We start from the raw sequence: 13970 nt of genomic DNA, 5'->3' as shown, positions 1-13970 counted from the left end.
TTAAGTTTTATGTTAATTACATTTCTACTTGATAATTAATTATGTAAACTTTCTTTTTAATTATTATACAAATATTTTGTTGTATTTTAGCTGATTGATAATTTATTGTTCAGTGTATTTATTAGTAAACTTTGTAAAATGTATTCTATATTTATTACTGGTTTCACCTTGTTAGTTTTATTTATCTACTAGTTTTTTTTGTGAACTGTTTTACTAATCAAAGATGGGTGACTTGTACCCTCTGTCCTTTACGTTTTTTGTTGGGAGTGGGGGTTTGAGCCTCTTAGTAAACTGATTATCAGTGAAAGCAGTCTGAATAACCACCCTAAACATATGTACCATATCGATATGGCAGCAAAATACCTTGCCAGTGATCCGGACCTGCGAGTGTGCCCCAAAAAAACACATATGCTCTAACCTGCAACCAATTTTCTTATAGCTAGGGCCAATGACTTGGTTATGGTTTCTAGGCTCTGATTATAAGTATGGTGGGCCTGGGACTGGATGGAGGTCAGACGGCCAAAAGGTTGCCACAACCGGCAGGATCTTGGATACAGTGACAGTGGCAGGGAAAGCTGTGGTCAATCGTGGTAGTGCCGATGCCGACACCCCCTTGTTGGTCACGACCTGCCTTTCAGCCAAGCTTTTCATGGTGGGGAGCCCGCCATGAAAAGGTCAGTGGAAAGGCATGGAAGAGGCTGCAAACAAGGTCCTGGGATGATTTTGCTAAATGGGCAGTGTGGCTGTGGGCACGTTGTGCCCCCCTTTGCCTGCACTGTGGGTGCACATTCTTACCATGCACAACATTGTGCATGGCATTAGTGTACCCAAGGTGCATCTGGCACTGCACTATGGCAGCATGTGGTTACAAGTGTTGTAATACTGCAGTTAGGAAGCCATCAGCTTGGCGGCTTCCTCCCAACCACTGTATTGGCAGTCTGGCCGTCTGATCACCAAACTCCCAATTGGGGCCTTATAGATGTTTAAATGATGTATACACTCAGAACTGCATATTAAACCTGTTTGCCTCATTTATGGAGCAATATGTATAATGGTGTTTCTTTCTACAGCAACATCCTTTCTTTGTCAAACAGTCCTCTCCCACCATACTCCTAAAACATGCATCAAAAGATGACCTTGACTTACTTCCTCTTGATTTTTTCTCTCCTTTCCTTCTTCAGTGACCCTCTACTTGCTTTCCATCCCTGTATGCTTTCTATATCTGACTTAGTCTCATGGCAGCCTGCCTTCATACTTGGTACTATAATTCTGCAATTGGCTGATACCTCATTTCATAGATCACAAACATGCTTTTTAAAACTCAATACGAATAACCTAACATTCCTTAATCTCCGCTAGGCCTATCTAGCTTACCAACCATTCACCCAAAAACACCTAGGCCCTGATTTATACTTGTTTTGCTCCACATTAGCGTACTTTTTTGAAAAAAAGCGGCGCACACTTACAAAATACAACTGTATTTTGTAAGCTGGCGCCGCTTTTGTGTCAAAAAATGACAGTAATGTGGTGCAAAAAAAGAATAAATCAGGGACCTAGTCTGCACTAATAATCACATTTCACTGGCAATAATATAATCTATCACAAATTATTTGGAGTGAATACATGCAATTTGTTTCTTGAGTGCCCACAACTAATTATAATAAGCAGCCAGATTAACCGCTAACTTTGGGTTCTGGAATAGCTTACTACTCCCCGTGAAGCACCTCAATGCCTCGTTAGGGGGTAGTTAGCACTATATAAATACAATTACAGTTTTAATGTTAGCGTTTTATTTATACTTTATTTTTTTCGGCGGGCTGTGGTGTGGTGTTCTTATTTAAACTTTATTTACATTGTCTTCTAGCTGTTAAATATTTTTCTTTTTTGCATTTAATTATATTTTCTTACATAGCATATATTTATAATGTTAATATTTTTAATACTTTTATTTTGTAAGGTGTTTTGATGTTTTTATAAAAATGATTAGACGTTGATGTGGTATTCGTAATCCTTCCTAAACCAAATACTATTAATGTTTTCACTTGCAATGGAGTGTGAATAGTAAATGCAGCCCCAACAAACCTTTAACAATTTCCATGATTATGCTTACTTTGGATTAGGAATAGTAAATGTAACCCTTCCAAAATCCAACATTTTCCATACTATAAAGTGGAGTTAGATTCTTCAGTTCAAACTTCTTTATTCAGTTTATACAATGAATAAACAACAAAAGAGCAAACAATAAGAAAGGCATAGAGTGCCATTAAAAGAGTAAAAACTGTCCATATTACGGCATAAAGCATTCAATGTGAGACACCCAGAAATTCATATTTCAGGTTTTCCAAATGAGTTAAACGTTTCCTTTCTCAAATTGCAAGTAAATCATAACTTATTACTGTATTATACAGCCTTATGTCATCCAGATTGCAAAGATGAAAAATGCAGTTTTGTAATTAATAATATTCCTTACAAATTGCAAATAATGGTTTTGAAATGCACTTTCTTAAATTCATGTAAAATTTAGAAAATAATACAAAGTGAAATGCATTAATATCCCATCTCATGGGTAAGGAAACCTTTCCTTGTTCCAGGTCCTAATTTTAGGGAATGTTGTCATTTGGTGCACTAAGCCTAAACAAAAATGGGTGAAAATATATCCATGGCATAAACATTGAAAATATATAATTGGGAACCTTTAGAAATTTGGACAGCTAGATAATATTTAAATGGTACTTGAAGGGAGTTTATGGTTTACCTCTCAAACTTTCTGTTAGAAATGGGGTCTTTGTTTGGCAATCAGGTTACCCCCTGTCCAAGCAAGGACCCTCACTCTAATCACGGTAAACGAGAATCACCCTCAATTAACCCCTGCTCACCCTTTAGGTAGCTTGGCACGAGCAGGCAGGCTTAACTTCAGAAGCAATGTGTAAAGTATTTGTAGCAACACACAGTAAAATGACACAACACAGTTTTAGAAAAATAAGTAATATTTATCTAAACAAAACAAGACCAAAACAACAAAAATCCAACATACACAAGCCAAGTTACAAATTGTAAAAAGAATAAGGTGGTTATTCCAACCCTGGCGGTCGGTGTTAAAGCGGCGGCAAAACCGCCAACAGGCTGGCGGTACAAAAAATGGAATTCCGACCGAGGCGGTAACCGCCAACAGAGACCGCCACTTTAACACACCGACCGCCATGGCGGTACAAACAAACAGCGCGGAGGTCACCGCCAACAGACAGGCAGGAGTCAATGTACCACCCACAGTATCACAACCTACCAATCCGCCACCTTTTCTGGGGCGGTAGCCCCGCCGATAAAAACACGGCGGAAACAGACATTTTGAAGGGAAAACGCTCACCTCCATACACCCCACGAGGCATCAGGACAGCATGGAACCCGACAGCGATAGTCTTCCTGCTCCTCTACCAGGAGCATGAACGCTGGCGCAGAAGACAACGGTGAGTACTGCACCTACGACACAGGGGAGGGAAAAAATTACGGGGACACAAATAAGCGACACACCCACCCCCACCCTCACCCACTACAACACACACATCAATGCATAGCAATACATCACAGTTACAGCCCCCAAACCCCCCGGAAGAATGCAAAGACAAAAGGAAATGATTTTAAACATTGAAATATATTGCAATACTGCCAAAAAATATATATACACATCAAAAACTCTTATATACAGAAATGTACAAGTCCGAGCATTGTAGCAGGCATTGTCCGTGGACCACTGGGCCCAAATCACATGGGCAAAGCCCACACAGGATACCTGACTCTAATGGAGAGAACACTGCAGGGGCATCAGATAGCAAAACTACAGGCACCTAAGGGAGAAGGGAAGGGGGGGCACCTCAGCCAGATGAGTGCACAATGCCAGATCCACGAGGGGCCTCCATGCCCATTGTTCAATCCTGGGGAGTGCAAAGCCACAGTCTCACAAGTGGATAACAGTCTCCACTGGTTCTGGAGGGGGCCTGGTGCCCAGAGTGCCTCGTGCAGCCCTGCCCGACACAGATCCGTCCCAGTCCCTGCCACTCCTGGGCCAGCGGTGCCTGCGATATAGTGGCCAGTTCAGCGGTGCTTGAGACGGCGGTGCCCAGTTCAGCGGTGCTTGAGATGAAGGGCCCAGTTCAGCGGTGCATGAGACGGCGATGCCCAGTTCAGCGGTGCTTGAGATGAAGGGCCCAGTTCAGCGGTGCTTGAGATGAAGGGCCCAGTTCAGCGGTGCTTGAGATGAAGGGCCCAGTGCAGTGGTGCTTGAGACGGCGGTGCCCAGTTCAGCGGTGCTTGAGACGGCGGTGCCCAGTTCAGCGGTGCTTGAGACGCCGGTGCCCAGTTCAGCGGCGCTTGAGAAGGCGGTGCCCAGTTCAGCGGTGCTTGAGATGAAGGGCCCAGTTCAGCTGTGCTTGAGACGGCGGTGCCCAGTTCAGCGGTCCCGGCCATGGTGGGGTGCTCATTTGACACCTGTCCTGTGGCTGGCGGGGCCCTCCTGCCCATCTGTCCTGTGGCTGGCGGGGCCCTCCTGGGCAGCTGTGCTGGGGCTATTGGTGGCCTCCTGCCCACCTGGGATGGGGCTGGCGGGGCCCTCCTGGCCAGCTGGGCTGATGGCGGTGTTGTCGGGCGTGCTGCCCTTCCCAGCCTTCCCTGATCGCCTGTGGCCCTTCCCCACCTTGGGCGGTGTGCCAGCTGTCTCCACACTCCCTGCCGTAGCCCTGGTAGGGGTTTTAGTCCCTGGTGTTTTCACCCTCTCCCGCCGGCCACTGCCTATCTTGGGATGTTTCTCTGGGGGTGGGCTGCCCGTGCCTTGGTTTCGCACCAAACTGGCTGCCCTGGTGGGTGGGGCACTCCACTGTCCATGGCAGACTGTGATGACAGGGGACGATTTTGTAGTGGCTGAGGTGCTGACTGTAGTCCTATGACATGGACGGGGTGGGGGAGTTGGTGGAAAGAGGTTGAGTTTTGACAGGAAAAACTTTTTTGGAGCAGTGGGACGGGTAGGTGTAGTGGGTATGGGAGTGGAGGAAGAGGTTGTGGTTGTAGGAGTTGTAAGTCTGGTGGCTTTGGGTGCAGGTGCTTGGGCTGGAGGCTGTCGTGAGGTGGATGGCTGTTGGGTGGGTGGCTGCCTGCGTTTGTGTATCTTGGAAGGGGGGGGCACAGACACGCTGGGAGAAGACACAGGGGACGTGTAAATGGCAGTGGGGGTGGTGACTGCACGTGTGCGGGGTGTTCTGGTGTGTGTGCTGCTGGGGGACGTAGTGGCTGAAGATGTTGTGCATGCAGGTGTGAACGGAGAGGTGACAGGGAGGGAGGAGGGAGACGTGGAGGAGGGGGACACAGTGGAGGCAGTGGGTGTTGGTATGTCTGTATGTGGATGTTGCTTGTGTGACTGCCTGTGGGATGTGTGGTGCTTATGTCTGGCTGAGCTTCCCTTGGGTGTTGAGGTGTGTGCAGGCTGGTCTGATGGTGTGTCTGTGATAGGCAGAGGTACAGGTGATAGGGTATGGGTGGAGGAAGTTGGAGGGGGGAGGCTAGAGACAGTCAGTGCCAATGGCCAGAGTCTGGAACGATTGCTGAAGGGCCACCTGACCAGAATGAATGCCCTCCAGGTATGCATTACTCTGGTTACCTCCCTTTCTACACCCTGGATGGCATTCAAAATGGTAGACTGCCCAACAGTGAGTGTCCTCAGGAGGTCAATGACCTCCTCACTGAGGGCAGCAGGGGTGACTGGGGCAGGGCCTGAGGTGCCTAGGGCAAAGGAGATGCCCACCTTCCTGGGTGAGCGGGCACGGGCCAAATGCTGAGGGGCTGCTGGGAGGGCGGTGCTGGTGCGGTGGGTGGCGGCTGTACCTGTTGTTGCGGGGGGCACAGATGTTGCCGCCACCACAAGGGAGCTCCCTTCAGAGGACGAGTCGGTGTCACTGATATCTGCCCGAGTCCCCACTGTGGAGCTCCCCTCGCCCTCCGTCCCACTGGTGAATTCGGAGTCCGTTGCGTGGCCCTCCATGGCCATGTGGGATGCAGCTCCCTCGTGCTCCGATGCCACTTCTCCTCCGCCTGATGATGCTAATGCACACATGAACAGGAAGACCACAAAAAAGGGGGGGAAACAGAATATAGAAATGTTGAGTGCATGCATTGGCGACACCGTTGGCGGACAGGACTGACACAGAAGCCCCCTGCACTACGCCGCGCACTTGGGATCGACTTCTCAATCCCTGGGACATGGCCTACAAGCCTATGGACGACATCTGCACACATAGATGACACAGGGCCATGAATAGCTGTACTTGGCACCCTACAGAGGTGGGGAGCGGGGGCACAGGGTCATGCCTTACAGAGGGGCCTAGCCTATATAAATCGCCCTGGCCTAGGGATACCCACAGCCCTCCTCCCCCACCCAGACAACTCCACTGCGTGCTGTCAGCAGAATGAGAGTGTACTCACCCCCTAGTGTCTGCTGTGATGCCCTCACGCGCCCATCCAAATCGGGGTAGGCCACCGCCAGGATCCGGGACATCAGGGGGGTCAAAGTCCGACTGGCACCCCTCCCACGTTGGGAGGCCATCCCCAGATGAGCCTCCGCCATCTTCCTGCTCCAGCGGCGGATGTCCTCCCATCTCTTCCGGCAGTGGGTGCCCCGTCTGTGGTGGACCCCCAGGGTCCGGACGCCCTTGGCGATGGCACGCCAAATATCGATCTTCTGGTGGGCGCTGACCTATATGAAATGTACAGGGGAGAAGAATAGTCATTACCTTCTGCACCCTCAATGTGAGTGGCCCCCCCATCCCTACCCTTGCCATGTGGCACATGCTCTCACCGTCGTTTGATGCACGCCTCATTCTCACTCCCCCCCTATCTTTCATCCACTCCACACAGGCATTGCCCATACAGCATGCTCCCTGTGTACTTACCTGTTGGTCTGGAGGACCATAGAGTAGCGCGTAGTGGGGGAGGACCCCATCCACAAGTTTATCCAACTCATCCGCAGTGAAGGCAGGGGCCCTTTCCCCAGTCGCATGAGCCATTGTCTCTTCCAGACCGAGGTCACAGCAGCACTTGCAGTGTAGGTCCTCTCCTGTCGAAGATCAGGTATCGAGTGATTAAGCAGATAGAAAATGGCGGTCACGTCCGCGGCGGTGTGTACCGCGACCGCCGGCGCACATCGTCATTGGCTCCTGAGACCCATAGGGTTCAATGTTAACCAATGCTGCATTGCGCCGCGGTATTTGACCGCCTACCGCCACGGTGTGCAACGCCAGCACAGTTACCTCACATCCCATTGTCGCACTTTACAGGTCAGGCAGCAGCCATTTCATGGGCCCACATGGCTTACTTTTTACTGCGTCACACATACCTAGGCCTTGCATCAACACTCATACAAGCCATTCTATGGATTAAGAATCGTGTTCTGTGCAAGCTGTGGTGACGTACCTGTGGGTTGATTGACTCTGTGCTCGCTGTTATCCTTCATAGGCACCGTCCGCTGGGACATGGGAGGAGATGGAGGCATCCTCCGGTGTACAGACCGCTGGTGGACCTGTCGACAATGGAGGAGAGACATGTCATACTGACATACAGGCTTGACCGTGCCACTATTCAGGAACTGTGTGCCCAGCTGGAGCCAGACCTGATGTCAGCTATCCGCCAACCCACAGGAATCCCCCCTCAAGTGCAGGTGCTGTCAGTGCTCCATTTCCTTGCAAGTGGCTCATTTCAAACAACAGTGGCAATATCATCAGGGATGTCCCAGCCTATGTTTTCCAAGGTGTTGTCCAGAGTGTTGTCTGCCCTGCTGAAACACATGCAGAGCTACCTCGTTTTCCCTGAGGTGGGGGATTTGCCTATAGTGAAGGGTGATTTCTATGCCCTTGGACATATTCCCAACATCATAGGTGCCATTGAAGGGACCCATGTGGCTTTGGTCCCCCCCACAGGAGTGAACAGGTGTACTGAAAAAGGAAGAGTTATCATTCCATGAATGTCCAGATGGTATGTTTGGCAGACCAGTACATCTCCCATGTTAATGCCAAGTTCCCTGGCTCAGTGCATGACGCGTACATCATGCGGAATAGCAGCATCCCTTACGTGATGGGGCAACTCCAGAGGCACCGTGTGTGGCTAATTGGTGACTCTGGTTACCCCAACCTGTCATGGCTACTGACCCCAGTGAGGAATCCCAGGACAAGGGCAGAGGAACGCTGCAATGAGGCCCATGGGCGAACTAGGAGGGTGATCGAGCGGACCTTCGGCCTCCTGAAGGCCAGGTTCCGCTGCCTCCATATGACAGGTGGATCCCTTTTCTACTCACCAAAGAAGGTGTGCCAGATCATCGTGGCCTGCTGTATGCTTCACAACCTGGCTTTGTGACGACAGGTGCCTTTTCTGCAGGAGGATGGTCCAGATGGTGGTGTTGTAGCAGCTGTGGAGCCTGTGGAGAGTGAAGACGAGGAAGCCGAAGAAGACGACATAGACAACAGGGACACAGTAATACAGCAATATTTCCAATGACACACAGGTAAGAATACACACCGGCATACTACATGTACTTAAACACTACTACCTCTCTACTGTCTGTCGTTTTCACCCAGTGTATGGAAACTGAGTTATGACTTTCCCTTCCGATTTCAGAGATGTGGGCCCCACTGTGTGACATCTGCTTTGTTTCCCCATGGACTACAGCTGTGTGACATTGGTATGTTGGCACCACAATGTAAATAAGCATTTTGGCACGGTAATGTCTAATACATTTGTTAAAAATCACAGCCAGACTCCAGATTTTTTTGTGCAATAACTGTGTTTATTAAAGTGCTCTATCTTTGTGGGTGGTTGCAAATTGATGAGGGGTGATGGTGGAGGAATGTCCATGGCAGAGTCCAGACTATTAGTATCACAGGTGCATTGTCCAAATGCCTGTGGAAAGTGGAGCTGGGGCAGTTTAAGGATGGACAGGGTGAGAATGTGGGACAGTGGGATGACAATCAGGGTGGTATCCTTTCCTGGCGGGGGTCTTGGCATCTTACTCTGTCTTCTTCCTGGATCTCAGGGACCGCTTGCAGGGTGATTCTCCTTCTGCAGGGGGTGGGGTGCTGGTGGCCTGTTGGTCCTGTGGCGGGACCTCCTGTCCACTAGCGCCGGAAGAGGTGGTAGGCAGTTCTTGGTCCATGCTAGTGTCAGGGGCCCTTTGTGGTGCCACAGTGTCCCGCAATGTGGTGACTACCAGATTCAGAACCCCTACGATGGTGCCCAGGGCAGAACTGATGGTTCGTAGTTCCTCCCTGAACCCCAAATACTGGTCCTCGTGCAGGCGCTGGGTCTCCTGAAACCTGGCCAGTACCGTCACCATCGTCTCCTGGGAATAATGGTACGCTCCCATGATGTTGGAGAGGGCCTCATGGAGAGTGGGTTCCCTGGGCCTGTCCCCCCCCTGTCGCACAGCAGCCCTCCCAGTTCCCCTGTTTCCCTGGGCCTCTGTCCCCTGGACTGTGTGCCCACTGCCACTGCCCCCAGGTCCCTGTTGTTGCTGGGGTGGTGGGTTAACCTGGGTGCCCTGTAGTGGTGGACACACCGCTGATTGACGTGTCCTGGGGACAGAGGTATGGGCCTGCTGGGTGGGTGCTGTGCTGGTGTTCCCAGAGGGGGGAAGGTCTGCTGTGGCCTGCGGCTGTCTGAGGGGAACCGACTGTCCGAGGTCCCCGATGGGCCGGGCTGGTCATCTAGATCCCGGTCGACAGAGCTGCTGTCATCACTGTGGGCCTCTTCTGGGGGTGGAGTGGACATTTGTGGACCTTCCTTCGGGGTGACGTTGTGTTGGCGTCCTGCTGGGGTATAAAACCATGATTATTGCATTTGTGTGTGCCATGGTGTGCAATGGGTGGGTGCCCGTGTACCCCAGTGCTTGCATTCCTGTGTGGGGGCTTTTGTGACGGTGGTTTGGGGGGGATGGGTATGTGCAGTGGGCATGCTTTGGTGATGGGTGTCCATGCTTTGTGGTCGCATGCAGGGCTTGGTGTTGGGATGGGTGGGTTGTGATGGTGAGACATTTGCAAGGAGTAGGAGTGATGGGGGTGAGGGTGAGGGTGGGGGTATGAGTTGGCATGCTGGTGGGGTGGGGGGGATGAAGTAGTGAAGATGAGACTTACCAGAGTCCATTCCTCCAGATACTCCGCCGAGGCCCTCAGAATGCAGGATCGCCAAGACCTGCTCCTCCCATGTTGTAAATTCTGGGGGAGGAGGTGGGGGTCCGCCGCCAGTCCTCTGCACTGCAAGGCGGTGTCTGGATAAAACGGAACGCACCTTCCCCCGTAGGTTGTTCCACCGCTTCCTGATGTCATCCCGATTTCTTGGGTGCTGTCCCACAGCGTTGACCCTGTCGACTATTCTGCTCCATAGCTCCATCTTCCTGGCAATGGACGTCTGCTGCACCTGTGTTCCGAATAGCTGTGACTCTACCCGGATGATTTCCTCCACCATGACCCTGAGTTCCTCCTCAGAAAACCTGGGGTGTCTTTGCGGTGCCATGGGGTGGTGTAGGTGATGTGTGGGGTGGATTGTGTGGTGCTAAGTGTGGTGATGTGTATTGGTGTGTTGTGTGAAGTGCGTGGTAATAGTGCTGGGTGATGGTAATATGCGCGTCTGGGTGCTCGGTTCTCTATTTCTCTGCGCGTGGTCCCGTTTTTTTAGGAGTGGGGGTTTGTGGGTGATGTGGTTGTGTGTTTTATATTTAATTGGGTGTGTGGGAGTGGTGTGCGTATGTGTATCAGGTGTGTGTATTTGGAATTGTCCAATGTGGCTGTGTTTTGTAAGTGTGTGTGTATTTTGAGCGCGACAGTGTGTACCGCCAATGGAATACTGTGCTTTAAAGACCGCCGCGTGGATTCGTGGGTCGTGATAGTGTGGGTGTATTTATGTTGGCGTGACGGTGTCGGTTTGGTTATCGCCAGTTTCTCGCTGGCCTTTGGTGTGGCGGACTTTTGTGGGTGTCTGTATTTTGGCAGTTTCCGTGTTGTGGGTCAGAATGACCGTGGCGGTTTACCGTGGCCGCAGCGGTATGTTGGCGGTCTTCTGACAGCAGTATGCACCTTTTACCGCCAATGTTGGAATGACCACCTAAGAGTCTTAATTCTTGGAAAACAGTAAAAACACTGTTATTTCACAAAAGTACCTGGGTAGGGTAAAAAATAAAGCTGCATGGGTGAGTGTGTGTCGAAAGTGACCAGTGATGTGTTGATTTCTCACCCACAAGCGAGAACGTATGTCGTTCCTCCTCCGGTCGGGTCAGCGTGTGTCATTTCTTCTCTCCCGCAAGAGAGAGATGCGTCGATCTGAATGGGCACCTCGGGTCTGGGCAGACTTTGCATTGATTTTACGCGCCCAGCAATGTTGCCTTGAAATACGGTTGCATGGTGAAACTGCACTACGTGGTGCTTGCGTTGTTAACAGCAACCACTGTGGGTGTTGCGCGTCATTTCTCCAGCCTCGTTGCATCAATCTTCCAGCTGCGATGCAGGTGGAACGTCAATTTTAGCCACGAGGCTGGCAACGTGTCATTTATCAGCTGCGAGGTGGGTGGTGCGTCAAAATGTTCTCCACACTGTCCTTTTCCACCAGCTGCACCTTTCAAGGGCCCATAGACAGGCTAGGGCACCACTTGGCAGGCAGGACTCTCAGCAGAAAGCCCATATGCTGGCAGAGAGAAGTCTTTGTTGTACCTGAGACTTTAACAACAGGAAGCTGTTCAAGCCCTTGGAGATTCTTCATTAGTGTGAAGTCACACACAAGTCAGTCTTTGTCCTCTCTCAGGTAGAAGCAGCTGCTTCAGGCCAACCCAGCAAAGCACAGTCACAGGCAAAGGGGCAGGACTCCTCCTCCAGCTCTTCTCCTTGGAAGAGGTTCCTCTTGGTTCCAGAACTAATCTGACTTTCAGGGGTTTTGTGTTCTCTTCTTATACCCCTTTCTGCCTTTGAAGTAGCCCTACTTCAAAGATAAGTCTCTGTTGTTTTCATGATCCTGCCATGCCTAGGCCAGGCTCCAGACACACACCAGGGAGTTGGAGACTGCATTGTGTGAGGGCAGGCACAGCCCTTTCAGGTGTGAGTGACCACTCCTCCCCTCAGCCCAGATAGCCCATCAGGATATGCAGGCTACACCCAAGCTCCCTTTGTGTCACTGTCTAGAGGAGAAGTGCAAACAGCCCAATTGTCAAACTGACCCAGACAGGGAATCCGCAAACAAGCAGAGTCGCAGAATGGTTTAAGCAAGGAAATGACTGCTTTCTCAAAGTGGCATTTTCAATCACACTATCTAAAAACCAACTTCACTAAAAGATGTATTTTTAAATTGTGCTTTCAGAGACACACACTCCACATGTCTATCTGCCACCAAAGGGAATCTGCACTTTAATAATATTTAAAGGCAGCCCCCATGTTAACCTATGAAAGAGAATGGCCTTGCAACAATGACAAACAAATATGGCAGTATTTCACTGTCAGGAATTGTAAAACACAGAAGTACATGCCACACCTTTAACATATACTGCACCCTGCCCATGGGGCTACCTAGGGCCTACCTTAGGAGTGCCTTACATTTTTAAAAGGGAAGGTTTAGGCCTGGCAAGTGGGTACACTTGCCAAGTAAAATTGGCATTTTAAAACTGCACACACTGACATTGCAGTGGCAGGTCTGAGACATGTTTACAGGGCCACTAATGTGGGTGTCACAACCAGTGCTGCAGGTCCACTACTAGCATTTGATTTACAGGCCCTGGGTACCTCTAGTGCACTTTACTAGGGACTTACTAGCACTTCAAATATACCAATCATGGATAAGCCAATTTGCACACATAATTTATACTTGTAACACTTACACTTTAGCACTGGTCAGCAGTGGTAAAGTGTCCAGAGCAAACAAAACTTCAAAAACAGAGCCCAGCACAGAGAAGAAACTTGGGAAGTAGAGTTAAAAGGTTAGGGGAGGCCATGCCAATGATGCCAAGTCTAACACTTTCTAATACCATTAAGCAATGCCTTATGTTTCGTTTTTGAGTGTCAATTTATCAACATCAAAATTTGTAAAAGATCTGGGTTTTTCAACTTATTTTAAAAAATCTATAATATTTCAAATACATGGAATTCTAAAGACATGAGTAAGAAAATCATTCAAAATATCGGTTCTATGACACAATATTGAAACCATATATATAATGATACAGAAATATTGTGTCAAAAGTTTTGATTACAAAAATATAGTTTCCCTATAGTTTTATATATACATAGTTAAAAACAGTAGGAGCTTCATTATGAGTTTGGCGGTCTGACTGTCTGATCATCAGTACGGTGGTCTGGAGACTGCCACCAAGGTGGCAGCTTCCAGACCGCCGTATTATGATGTTTCCGCAGGGCTGGCAGGAGAGTCATGGTGGCAGCATTGACTTCGGCTCTAAAATAGAGCCGAGGCCAATGCCAGCTGCACTGAATGTGCTGTTAGCACAGTCGGAATGCGCACTGTCTGCCATTGCACACAGTGTACTTTCCAACTGTGCTGACAAGGGGCACTCTGCAGTGTCCATGACATGGGCTTTGGCTGTGCATGGCCCCCCTTGTGGGCCCGTCTTTGTGTTTCAGCCATCCTTTTCATGGTGGGGTCCTCGCCATGAAAAGAACATTGGAAAGACAAGTCGTGATCAGCACAGCGGTGTGGACATCGGCACCGACATGCTTGAACGTGTTTTTTGCAGCCACTAATGTAGCAGGATCAACAATGCTGGCGGTGGCAGCGGTCTTGTGAAGGTCTGAACGCCAGCATCGTAATCTAGTGGTTGGACCGCTGAAGTTGTGGAGATCGGACCACAATTGCAAGTACTTGTAATAAGGCTCTAATTCTTAAATAATTTAACATACAACATTAATATGATTTAAATTAAATATATTTAACTGATATCTAAAAATATATAA

This window comes from Pleurodeles waltl, chromosome 3_1 (assembly GCF_031143425.1).
Source record: "Pleurodeles waltl isolate 20211129_DDA chromosome 3_1, aPleWal1.hap1.20221129, whole genome shotgun sequence".
Taxonomy (NCBI): domain Eukaryota; kingdom Metazoa; phylum Chordata; class Amphibia; order Caudata; family Salamandridae; genus Pleurodeles; species Pleurodeles waltl.
Note: the sequence above shows the minus strand (reverse complement) of the source record.